At 35.7% G+C, this 14,775-nt stretch overlaps 2 long non-coding RNA genes and 1 pseudogene across 2 annotated transcripts in view; 1 reads left to right on the top strand and 2 right to left on the bottom strand.

Annotated features, from left to right (window-relative positions):
- LOC147557653 (uncharacterized) overlaps positions 1 to 5,182 on the top strand; it is a 19,633-nt gene extending 14,451 nt beyond the window's left edge. Inside the window, exons 3-8 of the long non-coding RNA XR_015234123.1 lie at positions 569 to 673; positions 800 to 873; positions 3,108 to 3,217; positions 3,639 to 3,782; positions 4,073 to 4,801; positions 4,892 to 5,182. This is a non-coding gene — a long non-coding RNA (uncharacterized LOC147557653). The remainder of the gene's footprint in view (positions 1 to 568; positions 674 to 799; positions 874 to 3,107; positions 3,218 to 3,638; positions 3,783 to 4,072; positions 4,802 to 4,891) is intronic.
- Positions 1 to 14,775, bottom strand: part of LOC147557652 (uncharacterized) — a 25,476-nt gene extending 10,701 nt beyond the window's left edge. Inside the window, exon 1 of the long non-coding RNA XR_015234124.1 lies at positions 14,401 to 14,775. This is a non-coding gene — a long non-coding RNA (uncharacterized LOC147557652). The remainder of the gene's footprint in view (positions 1 to 14,400) is intronic.
- Positions 1,235 to 2,946, bottom strand: LOC147557654 (uncharacterized; annotated as a pseudogene).

Genomic DNA, 14,775 nt, shown 5'->3' with positions numbered 1-14,775 from the left:
AAAGTTGATTTTCTCATCTGAATACTTCCAAATCAAATGCTAAAATGATTTCCACTTCAAATCATGATAATTTGATTAAAAAATGTTTTTTTCCCCATAAAATAAGTAAAATTCTCCACTTTCTCGCAAAGGGCCTCCAAAAATTTAATAAAAGAAGTAAAATTGCATCAGCTATGTTATCTAATTCATGAAGCAGAAGGCAAAATTCTCCACTTTAGTAATATAGTTTTTGTTACTTCAATGCAAGCCTCGATATAATAAATGACTATAAGGTGTTTGCAAAATAAGATTGGATATATTACTTCGCACCACCTAGGACGAAAACCTGGATTTGTCCCTGCATAAAGGGTTTCGATTTTCAATCCATATCTAATGTTGTATTAACATCAAGAGCATGAATCATCTACTATCTTCTGAAACGTAATTGGTTCCCTTATCTAAAATGGAATACCTAGACCCTAATTTTGGTGGAGCATTAGTTGAGGTCAGCTATTATGGGTTCATTCTTATACGTTCGATTTTGATTTAAGGTTGATTTTTCAAATGTTTTCTGAAATATACGTTACAGGTGATAGTTGCCTTGGAAATGGCGATGCGCACTGCTCAGTTACTATAATCTCATAAGAACTAGGGTTAGGATTGTTGGTCGATTGGAATGTTAAATTTTTTGCAGGTATTTGCTTAAACTAATGTCATAAAAACAAGATTTCAATAGTCATTTGGTTTTGCATTCAGTTTGATGTTCGAATATTTCAATTTCAGAGTCAACTTTTATTAGAACTTTTGTCCATTTCTGCAGGGCCATTCAATCGTGAAGGAAAGACTCATGAAAGTCTTATTAAGCTTCATCTCAATCCAAATAGTGGGTTCAAGGTAAACCAAGGTTACCTGGAACGCGGTACATTCCGGTACGTGGTACGGGTACGCGGTACGTTGGGTTGAGAGTATTCGGTACGCTAGGGTATACTTTTTCGGTACGCTTTTTCGATACACAATTCGCTAGGGTACGTTATTTCAGTACGCTATTTAGGTACGCTCAATAATTCAAATATATACATATGTACATATGAAAGCAAACTTTACCAATTTGATTAATTTATAAATATTTTAAAATAAACTATGTGGAGAAATTAGTACCTAGTAATTTAATTAATGTTCGAAAATAAAATATAAAATTGAATGAAACATAAAAACCTAGCATAAAAAACTCAAACAATTAGTACTTAGTCGTCTTTTAATTGCCTTTTGAACTACTTCCCCTTGCAAAATTTGATATGAAACTGGATCCGCTCGTAGCGTTGGATGGTATCTCTTCACCTTCATTATCATTTTCAACAACCACATCCTCAAGAGACTTACAACGCATCTCTTCTAGCCTCACAATTGAATCATCTATATGTGTGTGTTCAGGATTTATGTCCCACTTCTTATGCGGACCATCCTTGTAACTTTCAGAGAATCGAGATTGGAGACGAATGTTAGAGTGAATATATACCAATTTATCAGCTCTATCGGAATTCAACCTATTTCTCTTCACACTATGAATGAATGAATATGTGCTCCAATTTCTTTCAGCCGATGAGCTAGTAATAGGTTGGGCCAATACCTATAAAATAAACGAACAAATAAATTAACTATGAACAATAATAACATTAAAAATAATAATACCAATTTACCTTCTTTGCCACTTCTGCAAGCTCTGGAGTTTCTGAGCCATATGTTGACCACCAATCAATAGCATCCATGCTCATAGCATCAGTTTGGGCAGCTACCATAGCATACATGCCCTTTCTTGAATGGAATACTACATATTGTTCACGGAACAGTCTTGACTCTTTTTCATCTTCTGTTATTTTTTCAAATGCTTCCATAACACCCATCATAACTTCTTTGTCTTGATTTGGACTCTTCCTAGTAGTACCCCCTGGTGCAGGTGTAGCAAGATACCAAGGATCATAATATCTTGGTGTAAAAGCAAATCCAAGGCAATGCATTGGAATATTCATTTTTTCCCATCTTTCAAGCACTATTTTTTCAATCTGAGGGTACTTGTCTGCATGATTTTCCTCTCTCATAATATCTTTTATTTCACCAAGCATATTATCCATCCTTTCGTAAATTTCACCCATTTTTTTACCTTCTCCGTCACAAAATTTGATTTGAAAATATATCGGCTTGGTGATCCGTATTATGTTTTCCACATCATCCCAAAATTCCTCAATATTAATAGTTTCTGTAACTAATGCTCCTAACTTTCTTGTGTGATCATCTCCACATTTTACTAGATTTTTCCATATTTTAACAACAACAGTGGTTGCAAGAGCCTCTCTACAATCAACAAGTCGCTTTAACAATATATAGTGCGACGCAAATCTAGTCTTTGCTACTTTTAGAAGCTCTAGTTTCGAATGATTCCTAAATATAGCTAAAGCATGTGTGTGATTTATAAAGTATTTAACAATATTTTTTCCTCTTCTATAAGTAGCTGTAAACCAGTCAAACGCTTTTGCCATATCTTTGAAAATAAGGTTTAAAGTATGAACTACACAAGGAGACCAAAAAATATGTTTGTGTACCTTTTCAACTTACTTGCCGGCAAGTTTGCAGTTAGCTGCATTATCCGTCACTACTTGTAGCACGTTTGATAATCCTACCTCTTCAATCGCTTTAAGTAAAAAGTTTGAAATTGCTAAACCTGTTTTTCTATCCTTACCGGCCTTAATTTTGTCTGATGAATAGGGGATGTATTGTTATCTCTTAATGCTTTAGAGTTTAGACAATGTTAAGGTAATCTAACTTGTTCGATAGAGGAAGTCTATTTGACTTTGATCTTGACGATGGAGGAAATCTAGATTTCAGGTGATTTCACTACCAGATCTATAGTATAGCAACAGTTTGTTTGTGGCAACTTAAAAGCCTATTAAGAATAAGAGGAAACCTAAACATTTGATAAAGAGGAAACTTAAATAATTTCATGTTGAAGTTATTGTTTAGGTATATATATATATATATATGTGTGTATATATATATATATATACACACACATACCGATTTGTTTTCTCTTGATTTCATTCGTTATAATTGTGTCTTTGCATTTGACATTGAAGGAGAAAGACGATGAAAAAGAATTAAAAATATTGGAAGGTTTCATGTCAAAGGATTTGTACCTCAAAGCAAATTACATTTAAAATTATTAATATTGTCCTTAAGAGAAAAGGTGAACAACTCTCTATAGGTAAGATTCTACTATTTTTTAGGGTTTATAGTTGTTCAAGAAAAATTAGTTGCTTTTAAGTTACTGATTTTGCTAATATTTAATTAGATGTTCATTTTTGTTAATGAAGATTTTCAAAAACTTAACTTAATGAATGGTTATTTCATATAGAAGCGAAACCAGGCCCAAATTTGGTAATGGCATCATAGAGGGCTAGCAAAAAAAAAGAGTTATATAAAGGGTAATTGAGTTTTTTCCAGTAAAGTTATATATTTGTAGATCTAAGTGAGTTCATATTATGTGAGATGAACAATTGCTTAGTAAATAAACTATTGGTAAAAGTCGAAACCGTTAGAACACATTTTTCAATGCAACTATAGGATGTGCTTATTTGACTAAACTGTATAAATGGTCTGCGACGTAGTATACGGTAAATAAGAAAGCTACAAATTTGGGCAAAAAGGCTTTGAGGTTCTTCATTTATAATTTGCTGCCTTCAGTTAGGGAAGACATCTGAAAGAATTGACTGAGCAAATATTCAAAGTTTCACCTCTTGAGTATTAGTCAGGTTGGTTATCAGATTTATTGTTATGATGTCGGCTAAAAGCTTTTCTTATTTTCTTCGAAAATGTTATCTATTTTCTGAGAACTCTGTCTTAGGAGGTTTTAGCAACACATTTAAAAAAATAAGTTTGTTTTGTCATTTATCACATGTACTTTCTTTAGAAGGGTTTGGCTAATCTCTGCTACTGTTTCCAATTTTATTTTGCAAATTAGCTTTATTAATCCAATATTCATTTCCTATTGTACTCCGGAAGGAAATTTTAGTTACTGATAATTAAATAATTTGAGATGTAGATTTTATCCAGGAGTTTACCCATCAAGAAGTTGCAATTGGTTGAAGGTAAAAAGGAGACCACGAAGAGTATGAGCAAAAAGAGGTTGGTGTTCCTAAATTCACCTTTCTTTTCTTTATTAGTAAAACTTGATGAACTTATCTATGCAAGTGTTTTCCCCAAATGGGTTGGAACTAAAAACCCGAGTAAGCAACTTATGAAGTTGTGGTCACCTTAATTTTTATATTTCATGCTTGAATATATTTGAGTTTGATTTGCTAACTTCAGAAAAATCAATCTATTCAGATCATATAGTGTGAAATTTGTTGTTGGATAGAATTCAGAAAACTCGCTCTCCTATTATTGATTTTCATAATACTGTAATTTACCTAGGTTACGAATTAAATAATCATTGGTCTTTGATGAAGTTCGCGATTAGATTATTATGATTAGTAAGAAGTTTTAAACATCTCACATTGCTACTACTTATCTGAAATTTGATTATTTGTGATCCGATGTCTTAATTTTATGTTTGTCGATATTATGTCAATCATGTTTGCTAAATTATTTCACTTGAAGTATTTTGCAGTGAGTACTCCATTCATCACCTAAATGCTTTTTGTATCAAAAATTTTTGAACTCAGAATAACTTGGTTATTACCCCATGAAGGGATGCAACTTTAAAGGAGTTGCAACGTGCGAGCAGTGGAAACACACCTACAAGAATCTCTTGAAAGGCCTAATTGTTCAGGTCAGTGAAGTTGTAGTTCCTTATTTTACTCAAATGGTCGTTGTTTTATTCTTTAAGGTTTCCCACTTAGAAATGAAAATACTTACACAGGGGCCAAGGAGTCTAAGAAAAACAAGATTATGGGGGTCAATTTCCTGTTTAGCATGTCAGTGAAAATAAAGACCGCAAAACAAAAACGAGAAGAAGATAAAACGAAAATGTTCTTTATACCACAAAATAGGAAATTTGAATCTTTAAAGACAAACTTATGTATTTAAAGTTTAGAATGGTCCGATGTGGGTCTTGAAAATTTCAACTTTATAGTTCTTCATCTTGATAACATGGACTTTTTTTTTAATTATTCGTTTGAAATCATTCTTTTTATGAATTGTATTTGTTGGATACACAATATAGTTAGATTAAATTGTTGGAAAAGTTTCACAGCAAAAATTGTTAGAAAAAGGAAACTATATTGGTTAGTTTTGTTCGGGCTTGGTTTGACAGAAAGAGCTTGCATTCTTATTACGTTGTCATGAAGCAGATATGAAATTTGTGATTCTGTTTTGCATTCGGCTAGGCATGAATGTGCACGGGTAGCACAGTTTCATCAGTTGATCATCTATATAAATCATAAATAAAATCAAGGGTTTGAAACTTACGGGTCGCTCTAATTACTCTAATTTGTTATATAGATCTCACCGTGCCGGAGGCACGGGTTATGCCTAGTAATTGTACAATTGTTGATTTATTCATTCAACGAATTGTCAAAAATAAAGAAAATATTATATATTATAGAATTTTTCTTCATGCCATCTTTACGAACGTTATGAACCATTATGGATACAGTTAGAAGCAACCAATGTGAGAGGGACTCCAAGACGTGTCTTTTAAATATAAGTAGACCAACTATGATCAACAAGACCAATCATAAAAGATACAGTATTTTCTTTTAAAAAAAAAATCCATGCCGATTCATCTTTGGACAAACATAACTCTTGGAAAAAAAAAAACAATTTCATCTAGGACATGTTGTAACATACCTTCATTGTCTATTACTTCAAATAACATACCTTCATTGATAAATACATGCTATAATGCAATATTTGTTATTCTTCCTGTCTACGAGTCTATCTCAATTTACCACTCTAATATTTCCATATAACTATTTGTTTGATCCGAAAATATAATATATAAGAATACCATTAAGGTTATTATAATATATGGTCTTAAGATTGTTGTTTACGGTGTTCCATTATGACACAATAATCTTGTATTGATAGACTTGGTTATTCATTCTATCAATGAGAGATAAACCATAAGACCTATCATTAAGAATCTATTCTTAGAGAAAAACATATCAATGTATTATGTTTTCCAGATACTAGATTTATTTCTTTGAATCAAGAAAAATTAAAAGAAAAAATAAATGAATAAAGAAAATAGTAAGAAGATTTACTAACTCCGAGTCGAGGATACCTCTCATCCTAAGACAATATACACCCTATATATTGTACCAACAGTAATGGTGTTAGTCTCCCAGGATAAAATGGAGTACACTTTTGAAGTATAGATGGTACGTCTTGTTATCGAAAGGTATACGAACTCTTATAAGTAATATGAACTTCTTGGAAGAGAATGACCCATTAACTTGAACTGATTATATTTTCTCTAAGTGCTCTGGAATGGACTCTTAATAAGTATGAATCTAATAAAAAAAACAGATCAACATTCGGAGATGTTTTGAGTCAAATAAATAGGAATTGAATGGATACATGCTCAAGGGAGGGTGATGGTTGCAATAAGATCCGTCAGATCTTAAGTGCAAAGGGCGGACTAAACGTCATCTGTTAGATAGTCCCGAATTGTTCCCACATATCGCCTAAATCAAGTCATAACTCCATCAAAACTTTGATCGAGCATATCTCATTCACCCCAAATCGGATTTGAGTGATTCTTGACTCTAAATTGAAGAGCTCGACGAGACGAATACAATGGTGTGTCCATATTCTGAGTTTGACTAGTACAACCGATCTTAAATCGGCTCCAATTCCAACAGGGGATATATCCAAAATAAAAAATTATATAATGGGTTTCAGGACAAACTTAATAAAATAGGTAATAAGTTCACTTTTTCGAAATCTCTAATTTTTTCTTCGTACAATTGAAATGATGTATCACTATTGTATTAATTATTAAGTGAAGGTATAAATAAGTGTAGGGTAATATTTTATTTGTACACAACATAAACTAAGTTGCATGAAATTAAATAGTAAACTGGTGTAAAGTTATATATGGTTTGTTTAATGTTGTAAGATAATGGTATCATGCAAAAAAAATGGTGAATCCAGAAGACGTTTTCATACAAAAATGATAAGTTTGGTGACTCCGCAACTTTGTAAAATTTTGGATTTTCCGAAATATGACCACTTTGAAAAATATGGGCTTTGGTTAAAAAGGATCAGTAATTTTTTTAGTCTTCAGCACCCTGAATATTTTTTTAATTTGCAACACCTTGCGACAGCTTAGCAACGCCTTGCGACAGCTTTAGAGCGCCTTGCAACAACTTTGCAACCGCTTTGGAGCACCTTACAACAACTTTGCAACGCCTTGCAACATCTTATAGAAGCTTTGCAACGCCTTGCAACACCTCTTTTTGACATAATAAATACCAAACAATAAATTTGGTCGAGGGGTCCAATTTCATATTTCTTTTGGTGAGAGAAAAATCCAAAACATTGTTTCCTTCAAATCCCTAACATTTTAAAAAGGATCATAAGCCCAATGGAACTTTTAAAATTAATGCTCCTCCACCCCAATGAATTTTCTACCGAATGCAGATCATTGCAAATCTATTTTTTCTATAAATATGACTATTATACCCTAACAGAGTCCAATCTAACCGATTGCAATGCCCCTCTTTGCAATTTTACTGCAACACATTGTCAACCAATACAAACCACCAACTGCGAAACAATGCAATCCATCACAAACCAATCCAACCTTTTGCAAACTTATTTGCAACCCATTGTAAAATGGTTGGTTTTCTTGATTATGTGTCTTTTGTAGAGTTAAGATTGGAAACGGTAAAAAAACGAGAAAAAGATAAACAAAGGGTATTATGGTTATTTGGAGTCAAGGATATACTATTTTAGCAAAATTAAGTATATGGGTGATAAGTAGAATCCGAGACGAACTCGTAGTAGGGAGCGGAAGTTAAATCAGAGTCCGGACGGGTAAAATAGACAAAGTTAAAGTTGGGATAACCATTCGGGACAAGCTCGGGATCCATTTGACAAAGTGGGACAGGTGGCACAATCTGAAGAGCTAAGCAACGTAATTCCGTGCACCGGGAAACACCAAATCGTGTCTCCTAGGGTCCCGACAAATATGGCGCAATCCGAACCTTCCACTTCCACGTCTCCAAAATCTGACGCCACTCAATCGAGCGTCGTACTTTTATTAGATGGTCGCGAGTCATGAAATCGCGCTTCTTTGCTGGCTTGATAATCTTTTACGGTGATGTCCTTTGACCACAGATGCAATGCGAGTAATTTGTCGGGTAGGACAATTGATGAAGATGATCATCAAGTCCGGACGATTTGAAGGTCGTAGTGTTCAGCTGGAAACCAACTACGATCGTCGAATTACGAAGTAATTCGCCGCTAACTTTGACCGGATCCTACATCTGGTTACACATGGGAATGTCTATTTCATCAGATGATATGACTAGTGGGAATGAGACATATAATCATGGGAGAGCCCCATAAACATGTCTCATAGCCCTAAAAGAAGTTTAGGCAAAGATAGCATAAAAGGCCCAAAAGAGGGGTTTTGGGCCGGGGGAAAAGAGAGACCTTTTGGGGCCGGATTGGGGCTGTCCTTGGCTGGACGGTTCTCTAATGGGTCCGATCATATCTTCCCAATTTGGGTAGGTTTGGACGGCCACAACTTAAGAATAGGGGAAAATAGAAACTAGTTTCTACTTTCAACTGTTTCTTAATCTTATACAAAATGGACTTTTTAGAAATCTAATTAGGGTTTGACTCTAACTTAGAACTCTATATAAGGTCTCCTAGGGACTTGAATAAGGTATGGAATTTCTCAATAAGCTTTTTTACTGTAACATCAAGTAGAGAAGAGAAAGTGAGCTAATTCCCACGCTATCTAACTAGTCAACAAAGAAGAAGGTTTTGTTCGTATTAAACCACCAGTGAAGTTCTAGCTAGCTACAAGGTGGGAGATCAATAGATCATTCGGGTGTCTTGAATAGAGGAGCAACACGTGAAGCTCTTGGTTTTCGCATTCGATTGGAAAGGTCAGAGGGAAAACTAACGATGAAGGTAATCCTATAACTCTTAGTTAAATATTAGCTTATGCATTAAGATCCTGAGAATGCTAGTGTTAGACATGAGATGTCTGAGATTCCGCTTAGAACACCAGTATGTCTTATAACCCAACAATGGTATCAGAGCCTCTAGTCAATAGCTAATTTTTGTTAAGTTTCGGACTAATCCATGATTGATTAGATAGATAGTTGTGTCTAAAAGAGTTTTAGGCTTCAATTTGATGATTTTGAATGTGATTTAAAAGTTTTCCAATTGAATTTCAAAGTTGATGATTGAAAAGAGTTTCAAAAGATTCGATTTTGATGGTTTTCGGTATTAAAAAGTGTTTTCAAAAGTTTTGATTTTCATTGATTTGTGTAATTGGATGATAATCAACTTTTGAATTTTTTAGAAGTTACTGAAAGGTGGACAACAGCTATTGAAAATAGCAAAAGAAAAAAAAACTTGGAACCATCAAGTTTTAGGAGTTTCTAAAACTTGGAAGTTGTTGGCTGCGTCTGGGACGCAACCAGGTCGCGACTCAGGACGCGACCAGGAAGCTTCTTGGTTGCGTGTGTATAAGTTAAGGACGCATGAGTTACCACCAGACGCCTCTAGGACGCGACTGGGATGCCCTAGGCATCTCGGTCTAGGACATCTCGGCCTTGGCCTGAGACGTCTTGGTAGGTCTGCCCTTAGACCAAAGGCTACAATCCTGGCCTAGGGCTAGGATGTGTCCTAGCCCAAGCCAAGACCAAGACGCGTCTAGCATATGCCTAGACGCATCCGGTCTTGGTTGAACCGTGCATGACACGACCTAAGCCATAGGCCTAGGGTCGAACCTTGCTTGGGTCGTACCAAGACACACCCTAGACCTCTTTGGCCCGGACTAACCTAATTGACCTTGACCTTAGGGTCTTGGGCTTTGACCAAAAGTTGTCCCGGGCCATTCCGAGCTAGGTCTAGGGCCACGAACCGAGATTTTACGGGTTTTAACCCGAGTGGGACTTTTTCGACGACAGTCTAATTTTTCTCCCGGTCCCACTCAAATATTACCGAAATTGTTTTGGGCCAACCGAAGGTCCAAAACAGGTTTTTCTTAAAATTGATTTGGGAAATTCTTAAGAGTCAAATCATATTTTTCCGAAATTGACCCGGGCTCTTCAAAAGCCCAAACAGAGTTTTTCTTGAACTTGATTCCAGAAATCATAAGAGATAAAACCGAAACGCACCATTAGTCGAATTCTTCGGATATAGACTTAAGGTTCTTAATGTCACATAGAGATGTCGACAAAAGTATCTCTCAGATTATCATGCATATATAATTGTTAGCCTTGAATATTATATGAATGCATGTGATGTGAATGCGAGAACTAGTATGGCCATAGAAAGTTATTTCTTTCATTCTTGTTTTAAGCACGGATGGGTGCAACTTGTAATAATTTTAATTTTAAGTGTTTTAAAATTATTTAAACTCACAATTTGATATTATTGAATGGGATTCAATGAATTTCAAATTGAGAATCAAATTGATGATTAAAAGTGTTTTAAAAACTCAATTTGATTGAATTTCAAACTAATCCATGCTTGATTAAGTTGATAGTTATGTTTAAAAAATGTTTTAAACATAAAATTTGATTAATTTTGAATAGGATTCAAAGATTTTTCAAATTGATTTCAAAATTGTTCTTTGAAAAAGTTTCAAAAACCTAGATTTTGATCCAAAATTGGTTTGCTTAAGAGTTGTTTTTAAGTTTTGGAAACTTTTGAAAAACAAAAAATTTGGAATTTTAGAAGTGTTCTAAAAGGAGTTGTTTTGAGTTTTAGGAAACTCCCAAAACAAATTTGGAAAACTTTAAAAAGTTTTGAAAAATTTTAGAAGTGTTCTAAAAGGAATTTCAGAATTTTAGAAAAGTTTTAAAATTGGAAAATAGCAAATATGATTTGCAAAAGAAAAAAAAAAAGGTGGAAACTTGAAGTTTTAGAAACTTCAAGGTTGCTGTCCTGGTCAGGCCAGGACGCGACCAGGACGCGTCCAAGGCCGCGACCAGGACGCGTCCCACTACTTTGGTCGCGTCTTCCAGATGCGACCAGTAGCTACACCAGAACGCGTCTGGGACGCGTCCAGTAGCTACCACCAGACGCGTCTTGGAGACACGTCTGAGGTTCTGGGTGTCTCGGACTAGTCCGAGACACCTAATTCTGGTCCGGTCCAGCACCAGACACGTCTAGGACGCGTCCGGTGCATGGACTAGCGTCCTGGCTCCGGGCCAGGACGAGACCAGGCCTTGGTAGGCCTCGGCCAGGACATGCCGGCCATATGGGCTGTGCTATGTCCGGACCTTGTCCGATCCCTTTTGTGGGCTTGGGCCGGGACTTGTCTAGGACTTGTCCCGGGCTTTTTCGAGGCTTTTCGGACCACGAATAGGGACCATCATTCGAGTGGGAGTTTTTGCCAAATTTTCTTCCGATTCCAACCAAATAATTCCAAAATCAATCCGGGCCATCCAGAAGGCCAAAACGGATTTCTCTTTAAATTGATTTATGAAATCATTAAGAATCGAACCAATATTTTTCCGAAATTGACCCGGGCTTTCTCGAGCCCAAAACGGAGTTTTTTCTTAAAGTTAATTTTAGAAATCATAAGAGATAAAACGAGAACGCACCATTAGTCGAATTCTTCGAATTTAGACTTAAGGTTCGTCATGTGACATGTGATGTCAACAAAAGTGTCTCCCAAGATAATCATGCATATATAATTCTTAGCCTTGATATATTATATGATTGCATGTGATGTGAATGCGGGAAACTAGTATGGCCATAGATTTATTTCTTTATTCTTGTTTTAAGCACGGATGGGTGCATGTTTTGTAATTAATTTTAATTTCAAGTTTATACGGTCTGCGAATCGTTAGAGTCTTGTAATTAGAGTTTAGGGTCTATGAGTCCATTGAAGAAACTCGAGGATGAAATCCAAAGGCGAGTGGGAGAAATCAATGGAGGTTCAAAGATGGCGATCTAAGACGAACCAAAAGGCGAAACAAGAAGAAAACCAAAGGAGATTAGATCTTCTAGGTTAGGGGCCATACTAGGATCCATGTCTGCTTGATTTACTTTCTCGCGCGCATTTACTTACTTATTTACGCTTTATGTCATGGACGTTAGTTAGGCTAAATAGTTCACTATAACAAACGCTAGACTAGCGTAAAAGTCCCCAAAACGTAATCTTGAGTAATCGCCTATCCAGATTAAGACACTTGTTGCGCCCTTGTTCGAGGAAGGTGGGTCGGCCTTCGCAGAGTACCTCCTCTACCTTGGGACAATGCGGGTAGGTCTATAGAAGAGGCCTACACGTCTAAATGGTTCTACTCAACGAGATCAGCAAGAGAGTCTTGGATACTCGAGGCAAAAGGATAGATTAGTCATTCATTAATGAAATCTATCAACCAAGAGTCATAAGGTATGATCAGTGAAGTAGTTCACTCACCCGGAACGACGGAGTCAAAGGGTAGGGCCTTCGTCCGCTTTACTCCGAAGAACTGGGGTCTTGGAATCACTTATTCAATCGGGGACGATTTTTATTGAATAATGTGGGAAAACTAAGTTTTTCAAAAACGATAATGAGTTTTAAAACTTTGCCATTTCTTTTATGTAGTTCAAAGATGACAAAAGATATTTTCAACTTCCGCTCACTTCTCGACAAGGAGAAGCTAAATGAGCACAACTTCCTTGACTGGGAGAGGAACCTGGGAATAGTTCTCAGGATGGAAAGAAAGCAACATGTACTAGAAACTCCAATTCCTGTATTGGATGATAATTCGACTAAAGAAGAGATAGATGAAGAAAGGAGTGTGCGGAAAAAGGCAGAGCCTGTAACTTGCTTAATGCTAGCAACCATGGAACCGACTCTGCAAGAGCAGTTCATAGACATGGATGCTTATTCCATGATGCGACAACTTCGGGAAATGTTCCAGAAACAGTCGAGATTGGAGAGGTTTGAAACCTCTAAAGCAATTATGGACATGCGCCTTGAAAAGGGAAAACCAGTTGGGCCTCATGTTCGTCAAATGATCAGGCTCATGGGCAAGCTGGCTAAACTAGGTTTCCCTTATAGCCAACAGACGGCTACCGACACTATCCTTCACTCCCACATAGTGGTTTTAATCAGTTTAAGATGAACTACAACATGAATGGATGGGATAAAACGTTGGAGGAACTTCTGATGGGCCTAAAAGGTTACCCTAAATAGGTCTACACCCGCAAGTGCACGGGTGTCAAGTTGTAATAAATTCCGGTAAGACCGGTTCGTTCCTCAGAGACTAGTTGAACCTATTCTAAAATTAGGAAGTAATAAGATTTTAAAATGATTTGGTTTGGTTTTTGAAATAAAATATTAAAATAAAATTACGGAAAGAAAATAATTACAAATGATACAAGGAACTCAAATGGGGAGAGCATAAGGTTTTCTGAATCCGTTCTCCTAACAATTCAAACGACAATTTATTTGGATCTAATTAGGGAGTTCTTTATATAACTCAGGTTCTAGCCCATGAATGGTCTAAAAACCCGGAAGATTTTATCGTTAAAATAATAAAAACTTTAATAAATCATATCGATAAAGTTACTTATGAAGAACTTCATCTAAAACCCTAGATATAGAATTAGTTACTCATGGACATTATATAAAAGAAATTGGAAAATAAAGTAAAGAATCGGAGAAGAAAACTTAACTTTTTCGCTATTTCAGAACCAAACAGGGCTTTAGGGAAAGATTTTCCTTCTGTTTTCCCAAAATTCTGCCAAACACACCCTCAGGGAAAGTTATTTTCTCGTCTTCCCGGAAACGATTTCCAGGTGAGAAAATAATTTTCCTTCCCTGGTTTTTCTCTGTCCTTCTCTGTTTTCTCTTATTTCTCTTTCCAAACTTCTCTTTCTCTCTCTAAACAAACTATTCTAAACTCCCTTTATGTTTATAGCCGAGATAGATGAAGAAAGAACAAGAAAAAGATGAAGTTTTAATGGAGTTTAATATTCAATCTTTCTCTGTCTACAGTATCTCTCTCTCTCTCTCAACTCTTTCTATCTAACTTTCTCTTTCTCACTAAAAGAAGAATTAGAAGAAGAAGAAGAAGCAAAGAAACAGAAACAAAAACTCAAATTTTTCTCTCTCTCTCTCTAGCTCTCTGTCTCTCTTCAGTGATTCCTTTCTCTCTGTTTCTTTCTCTCACTAAAAGAAAATACAGAAAAAAGAAGAAGAAGATGACAATAGATGATGAAGAATTAATGGTCTCTAACTTCTCTCTCTCTCTCTCTCTCTCTCTCTCTCTCTCTTGTATTTCTCTGGTTTGGTGAGCTCGAGAGAGGATGATTTGACCCCCAATCCGAGATGATATTCTCTCCTGTTCTATGGCCTTTATATAACAGCAGCTTCAATTTCTCTTTCTAGAAAATATAATTGAATCCTCCAAATTTCCAGCTCTCCCTCTTCAATCTTCTCTTTAAATTTCTGTTTCTAGAGAGAGAAGAATATCTGTAGAATCCTTCTTTCCATTCTCTCTATGATTTTCAGAGGATAGAGTTTAGGGAAAGAGAAAGTTCCCGTGGTTGTATCAATTCCCAGCTCTTTATACTGTTATTTTATGTGGAAGATAAAATCAATCAAATCCCTTT

This window comes from Eschscholzia californica, unplaced genomic scaffold, assembly GCF_041429995.1.
Source record: "Eschscholzia californica isolate CP2 unplaced genomic scaffold, dmEscCali1.0.p SCAF_2, whole genome shotgun sequence".
NCBI classification, from domain to species: domain Eukaryota; kingdom Viridiplantae; phylum Streptophyta; class Magnoliopsida; order Ranunculales; family Papaveraceae; genus Eschscholzia; species Eschscholzia californica.
Note: the sequence above shows the minus strand (reverse complement) of the source record. Positions and strands in the feature narration are given on the sequence as shown.